Below are 8,348 nucleotides of genomic sequence, written 5' to 3' on the forward strand. Positions count from 1 at the left end.
AGCCATTGAAAACAAAGAAAAAGAAAAAGAATTATTTAAGGCCGAAAAAAAGAGTGTTCAAAAAAGTGAGATGGTCTTTGAGGTAAAAAAAGAGAGGAAAGAAATTGAGTTGAAAGAGACCAAGAAAAAAATAAATATTATGGTCCAAAATTGTGAGGTTGAAAATTTTGTGCAATTTAATAAGATCTTTAAAGTACTTATGTACAAAGAGGTTTTATCTCATTGTGATGAAATAGCCGGTTCAATCCCGAGCAGTATTCTTTCTTCTTTGCAGGTTGTGAAAGATGTTGGGATGAGTAAGCAAAGAAGATACAACATGTTGGATCCATGTAAAGTTGGTCACACACAAAGTGAGGTTAGATATTTAGAGTTGTTCCATTCGAGAGGTATGATTTAACTTTAAATGTTGAATACCAATCAAATGTCTACTTTCAAAGGTATGATCTCAATTTTCATTTGTTTGGATTTAATGACTTTGTTGAGAGATTTGTGACTATGTTATCTATGAAATATGCTTTAATTTCAAATTGTGATATTAAGTCTCTTGAAATTTTGCATGCTACAAGAATGAATGATTTGGATCATATTAATGTGTTGAAGTCACTTTTTGATGTCAAGGTGTTTGAATCATGGTATGTTAAGAAATTGGGTTATTTGGGTTATGTGAGTCAATTGTGCATGAATCGTATAGGTGGTAAGTCATATTTGCTTGAGTGACTAGTATTTACTTTTGGGCTAGCTAATGTGCGTAATATTTTCATGGAATTGATGGGTTGTGTTTTGCATGCATATATGGGTAACATTGTTGTGATATACTTTGATTTTATCTTAGTATATAGAAAAAAATTTAAAGTGCATGTTGAACATTATAGAATGGTGTTAATCATGTTGGATATGAGGTTTTTGAATCATGAGCATGTTAGAAAGTTGAATGTATTTTTTGCAAGAGAACTTGTTGATTTTTGTGTAAGTTCTCAAGGATTTAGAGTTGTTGGTGAAGAGTTGATCACGTACCAACGAGGTAATGAAAATGTGGTAGTTACTACACTATCACCAATGTATGAGTTCTTATCTCTTTTAGTTACAAGGTGCTTATGGTTTGAAAATGTTAATGAATTGCATGAATGTGTTAATGATTTTAAGGATGTGTTTGAAAAATACTAGTGCAATGTTCATGATAAATTGTATGTAAGCACGTATTTGTTTAAAGAAAATAAGTTTTTCTTTATGTGTTCGTCATTGCATGATTTGCTTGATGAAAGGGTATGTGTCTTGAGATTGAAGTGTAATTTTGAGATATCCAAAAGAATGAGTCTAATGGATGAATATTTGTTATGGTTGCACATGAAAATATTTATTGAGTTGAATTGTGAGTGGCATATTGCATGTGCAATTCTTATTCCTCGAATACAATGGTTATACTTATCTATGAATTTTGTGTTGGGGTTAACTAGGACTAAGAAAGTGAGGAATTTGATATTTGTCCTACTAAATGGAATTTTAATTATGTTTATATGTGTTAGTGGGTATAGGGTGTTTAGTTTAAGCATGAAGAATTTTGTGTTATTTGATATGGTTATGAGTGTGCAAGGTACATTAATGCATGTGAAAAATAATTTTAAAGTTTCTAATTCTTGCGTGGTTTTTGTTGATAAGGGGCAAGATTTGAGGACAAATCTTTTTGAAGAAGGGGAGTCTGATATGAATCTAGGAGGCGCTCAAAGATTCATATTGTTCCAAGATTTGCTCCATGATTTACGTTCGAGAGTTGAAGGGTTTGGAATTCATAGCAATCAAGTTGGAGTACTTGAAGATCAATTTGGAGGATGTTATAATGCTATTGAAGGCCAAAAAGATCAAGAAAATGAAAGATTTTCACGACAGGACAGCGCTCCAGCGCTTAAAAGCAGGCGCTCCAGCGCCCAAACTTCGTATTTTTCAGCGCCCCAGCGCTATGTGCCAAGCGCTCCAGCGCTACCGCACTTACACATAGTATGGCATGTAGTGTGTGTTTTTGGATTTTTGAGTATTTATGATATTATTTTCTATTTTTGAGAGTTTTAAGCCTACTAGGAAACTTCTAGGAGATATCTTTGATATCTTTAGATATATTTTAAATTATTTTACGATATCTTTTATTATTTTGTAGTTGTATTATAAATACAACAAAGACATTCATTATTGAATAACAATTAACATAGTTCATATTATTGATTTTTATCAGTCTTAAAATTCTTTCTAGAATTTTGCCAAAGTTTTGCTTTGTTTTTTTTATCAAAATCAAACTTATCAAAGTTCAACAACTTTGTGGCGTTTGTCAATTGATTATCTTCGTGGATTGTCAGAGACAGGTTCCTCTGAAGGTTCAGTTGTGATTAATTGTTTGCCAATTGATTTTTCACTTGGGTTGTCAAAGACAGGTTCCTTTGAAGGTCTAATTGAATTATTAATTATTTTTCTTTTCGTGAATATTTGTTGCTAGTTACGGGTTCAACTAGAGGTGGATATCCGAAAACTTACTTGTTTCAAAAGATCGGGACAACATTACTGAGTCTTTTTGTTATTGAACTGAGGGTGCGATTCTTTATAATCGTGTTTGCTTTTCATGGCATCAAAGATTCTTATCAGATTGAGACCTAGGCCCTAGAGATCCACTAGGCTGTCCTGGCATCATCAACTGTGCCCGCCTATTGCTGTTCTCCACTTGACGGCAACGGTTCACCAAAGTCTCATAAGATGTCGGATCATCACATACGACAAATTGTGAGTAGATATATTGATTAAGGCCTTTCAAAAAGATATCATACTTGGATGCATCACTGTCACTGATATGAGGACTGAAAGGTAGCAGATCAAAAAATCGTTGTTGATATTGATCAATAGTCATTGATCCTTGCCTCAGAGTCAGCAGCTTCATAGATCGTGCTTGACGAACAATTGGAGGAAAATACAGTTTCTGAAACTGCTGACAGAAATCCCCCCAAGTCACTTGTCCTCTCTCAGTACGTGCTTGAGTAGCTTTGGCATCCCACCATAAGCGTGCTCGATCCTCTAGAACAAATTCTAAAACTTCCAGTTTCTACTCCTCAGTGCAATCGAAAGCTCGAAACGCACTCTCGAGTTTAGACATCCAACCTCTTGCATGTTCAGGATTCTCGCCTCCCACCAAAGGTTTCAGTCCTACTTGCATGAACTTATTGATAGAGTAGCGAAGTCTACCCTCATGAGGAAGATAACGATCATCATGATGGCGATGGTGACGATGATGACCACCTCCCTGGCCAACACTACCGTGACTCTCGTCAGCCATATCCTCAAAAGAATTGCACACTAAAATCCCAAATGCACAAGTATTACTTAAGACTAAACTAAATCCCAAGTACTAATTTCCAAAATCTATGCATGCTCTGATACCAAAAATGTAGTGACCCTACATGGAATCACCTACTAACTGGCAACTAATAGCATGCAATAAACTTAATAAATCAAAAAGCTTAACAGAGTAAAATGTGCGGAAACATAATCCAAAATTTACATATCAGCTTAATAAAACAAGTCCAGGCTTAATACTGTAGTGATACAACCATATCAAAAAACTTAAAAGAAACATTATACAGCCATATCGAATCCTGCTGTATAAATAACTCCTCAAGGCTCCTACTCCCTAGTCCTGCCTTGAACTACAAGCTTCGTCCATCCTACGACCTGCCCCGTGGAATAGGGTGTCCAAGATAACAACTAGGACGTGAGCGCTAACGCCCAGTACATAAACATGAGTAAACATATATATATGATGCATGAAACATGATGACTGGTAAAGGGTCATCTGAAAAGTCATGCTCAGTACCGGCGCCATATGAGTGTTGCCACCGCACGGATCATCCTCTGGTTGGAACCACACTCATCTAGTACACCAGAGTAGTCAGACAAACATGTCCCCACCGTCGCGGTACTCTCAGTGACAGACTATCGAGTATAGAGCTGAGCAGCTCTATAATCAGGTATAACAAGGTATAGGCTCAACGTGTATATGCACAAGACATATGAATATAGAAAGCGGTAAGTCATATATCATGCCATATAATAATGTCAAATAAATGCAACATATAAACATGTATACTCACTGGAAATCTCAGTCAATGTGTACGTACCTCTAAGCTAGTTCAAGTATAGTAGGAACCTAGGTTCCAAGCCTGTATTCAAAAGTTCACCATATCACTACACAAGTCTTATAAGCCTTAACTAAGCTAATAAGTACTCCCAAAAATTAAATAGATTCCCGCACCATACCTTCGTCCGTAGTAAGACATTTGATGTCGCTGACTCTGGATGACTATAACAACTTATTTGTTATTCCAGAATCTCAGTATTACCGATTGGGCCCTCTGTATAATGCTTACTATAAACTGAACACTCGGAATACTTGATTTATATCTAATTTCTCGTCTGAATGGCCCTATTTATAGGCAAAATCTGTCGGAGTTCGGAGCCTCCAAACCTGCATGTATGACACTTGTCAAAAATTGCGGATTAGTCATCTAGCATTGCTGTCTGGGGGAGTTCGGAGCCTCCGAACTGGCTGAGTTCGGAGCCTCCTAAGAGCTGGGTTCGGATCCTCCGAACTTGGTATCTGATTTCGGATGCTCCGAACTCACTTCTGTGCCTCCGAACTGTCTGAGACCCCCGGGACCCTTTCTACCATTTTCGGACGTTCCGGAGCTGATTTTCCACTTATTTTCACCAAATAAGAACTCCTTGATCATGTTTTGCCACTTTTAAAATTATATGCCATATCATAGCATGTAAAGTGGAACTTGGCTACTACCTTTATATGTAGCGCTCCATCTGGTGATTCTGAAGTCCTATTAAGCCCTGGAATTGGTTAATTACTAACGCTTAATCATGTTTTAACATATCATTATCTTAAAATGAAATCTGGGTTACTACAGATTTGTTGTCTAATATGATACAATAAATACTACAATAATTATATACTATAAATATATGTATCAATTTATAATAAGGTCATATATATTATTTAGACGATAGCGTGGCTCTGCCGGTTGTTTTAAATAATATATTGTGATTTGAACTAACATTTACTTTTCCGCAACTAACATTTACTTTCCGCAACTAACATTTACTTTCTCGCATCTAACAAAAAAAAAGTAATATATTTTATTTAGACAATAGCGTGGCTCTGTCGGTTGTTCTAAATGAAATATTGTGATTTGATCTAACATTTACTTTTATGTAAATTTATATTTATGCATTTATATATATATTAGGGGTACCATGTATTAAATATCGGGTAATCTGATATTTATATAGTGGGAACTATATTATATGATATACTTGTTTAAATATTTAATTGATCTTTTATGTTATATTAGTTTCTTTTATTTATTTTTGTTAAGAAATCTTAAAAAAACCAACAATGAACCTTTGAAGCCTTGACAATTTTATAATTTGTACTTTAAATTTTATAATAATTTTTCCATCTATAATATATCATTGCTAAATTTAAACTTACAACATCCTCTCTGTGGATCGATCTCATACTTACGAGTATATTACTTGCAGACAACCTACACTTGGGTGAATTACAATTTAAGTAATAGCAAGCTTTTGGTGCCATTGCCGGGGAGGTATAAATTAAGTTTTTGTTTTGTTAATTATGTTATTTATGTAAATAGTATGTTGTTTTTGATTGTATGATTTTTTGGAGTCGTAAACAAAGTGGTAGACCTGTTCGAGTATCTGAAAATATTTTAAACATGGAGGATAATTCTAATAATCAAGATGATAATAATAATAATCAAGAACATGAACAAGCAAGAACACTTAGGCACCATATGAATCCAATAAAAACTAGTATACCATCTTGTTTAGTTTTTCTTTTTGATGCATCTAATTTCAATTTTAAACCTCAAATCATTCAACTTTTACCAAATTTTCATGGCCTAGATTTTGAAAATCTATATTTGCATTTAAGGGAATTTGAGGAGGTTTGCAACACTTATAATGATCAAAATTGTAGCATGGATATTGTTTGATTAAAGCTTTTTCCTTTTTATTTAAAAGATAAAGCTAAAGCATTGTTGCAAAATTTGAGATCAAGCTCAATAAGATCATGGGAAGAAATGCAACAATAATTTCTAAAAAAGTTTTTCCCTTCCCATAGAACAAACTCTTTTAAAAGATAAATTACAACTTTTTCTCAAAAACAAGGGGAAACATTTTATCAATGTTGTGATAGATATAAAGAGTTACTTAATACATGCCCACATCATGGTTTTGAAATATGGATGATAGTTTCTCACTTTTATGAAGGTTTAATACCTAAAGATAGGAAAATGGTAGAATTCATGTGTAATGGAACTTTTGAATATAAAAATCCAAATGAATCTATGGAATATTTGGAGTCATTAGCGGAAAATGCTCAAAATTTGGATGATATAGGCTCAATTGAACCACCAAGTAAAACAAATAATTCAACAAATGGGGTTGGTATTTATCATCTTAAAGATGATGTAGATATTCAAGCTAAACTTGCATCTTTAGCAAGAAAAATCGAGTCATTAGAAATGAAAAGGAGTGATCAATTAAAAAGTTTTCAAGAACAAGCCAATTATGTTAACAATTTTAAAAAACCAACATTAAATCCTTTTTCACAAACATATAATCCTAGTTGGAGAAATCATCCTAATTTTAGTTGGAGAAACGATAATAATGCACAACCTTCACAACAACCTTTTCAAAATAACCAAAATCATCAAGGTTATGCTTCTTATATCCCACCTCCAAGAAAACATTTTGAAGATGAAATTCATGCATACATTCAAAAGAAAGAGTCTATCAATATTCAAAACATTCAATCAATGAATGATTTGAAAGAAACTCTTGCAAAATTTGCATCTGCACTTAATATTCATGAAAAAGAAAACTTTTCATCTCAACCACAACCTAATCCTAAAAATCAAAATCAAGAGAAATTTGATCAAATAAAATCTGTTATTACTCTTAGATGTGAAAAATAGTTAATGATTCATATAGTGATGAAAACAAAGATCAATTAAACTCAAAGAGTAAGGATTCAAATCCCGATACTTTTGAGAAAGATGATGCTTTGAGTCCTAAAAATAAGAACGCTGCTGATAAATTATCTGAAATAATGAGCGAGTCAAATAAACCTCTTCTTTTTCCACATGCATTAGTAAATAATAAAAAACAAAAAAATGATTCTGATATTTATGAAGTTTTTAAACAAGTAAAAATAAATATTCCATTATTAGATGTTATTAAACAATTACCTTCTTATGCAAAGTTTTTAAAAGATTTATGTACTGTAAAAAGACAATTGCATGTAAGAAGAAAATATTCTTAACTGAACAAGTAAGTTCTATAATTCAAAATAATTCTAATTTGAAATATAAAGATCCTGGTTGTCCAATAATTTCATGTATTATTGAAAAAAATAAAATTAAAAATCTTTGTTAGATTTGGGAGCAAGTGTGAATTTACTTCCTTATTTATTTTATGAAAAGTTTAAGTTGGGAGATTTAAAACCTACATCTGTTACTCTTTTACTAGCCGATAGGTCAATCAAAATACCTAGATGTATTGTAGAAGATGTGTTAGTTCAAGTCGATAAATTCATAAATCATGTTGATTTTATTGTCTTGGATACATAACCAATAGAAGTACATAATGAAATTCCAGTAATATTAGGACGTCCATTTCTCGCAACTTCAAATGCTTTAATTAATTGTCGAAATGGAATAATGAAATTGTCCTTTGGAAATATGATTTTAGAACTTAATGTGTTCAATTTATGTAAACAACCAAATATTAATGAAGATGAAGATAATAATGCAATAGAAATAATCGTGGAAGAAAATATACACCAAGAAAGCTTAAATCAACAATCTGAAGTTTGTTTAGTGGAAAGTTTTGATTCAAAAAATGTTTTTAAATCAAATTTATTTGAAGAAATTAATGAACTTGAAGAAGTAAAAGAAGATGACCATCCAAAATTTGATATTACAAGCTAGGATTCCATCTAGTTGGCGTATGTGCATTGATTATAGAAAATTAAACGATGCAACTAGAAAAGATCACTTTCCGTTACCATTTTTAGATCAAATTTTAGAGAAAGTGGAAGATAATTCTTATTATAGTTTTCTTGATGGCTATTCGTGGTATCATCAAATACCAATATCATTAGAAGATCAGGAAAAAACTACTTTCACTTGTCCTTTTGGAACTTTTGCATTTAAAAGAATATCATTTGATTTATGTAATGCTCCGGCTACTTTTCAAAGATGAATGCTAAGTATTTTTTGGGA

General features: G+C 32.7%; 1 non-coding gene across 1 annotated transcript; it reads right to left on the reverse strand.

Annotated features, from left to right (window-relative positions):
- Positions 1–6,187: 6,187 nt before the first annotated feature.
- On the reverse strand, positions 6,188–6,298 carry LOC140894189 (small nucleolar RNA R71). Its single transcript, XR_012153735.1, has one exon. It is a non-coding gene; the product is annotated as a small nucleolar RNA R71 (small nucleolar RNA).
- Between the last annotated feature and the right edge of the window lie 2,050 nt (positions 6,299–8,348).

Source organism: Henckelia pumila, chromosome 3 (genome assembly GCF_033568475.1).
Source record: "Henckelia pumila isolate YLH828 chromosome 3, ASM3356847v2, whole genome shotgun sequence".
NCBI classification, from domain to species: domain Eukaryota; kingdom Viridiplantae; phylum Streptophyta; class Magnoliopsida; order Lamiales; family Gesneriaceae; genus Henckelia; species Henckelia pumila.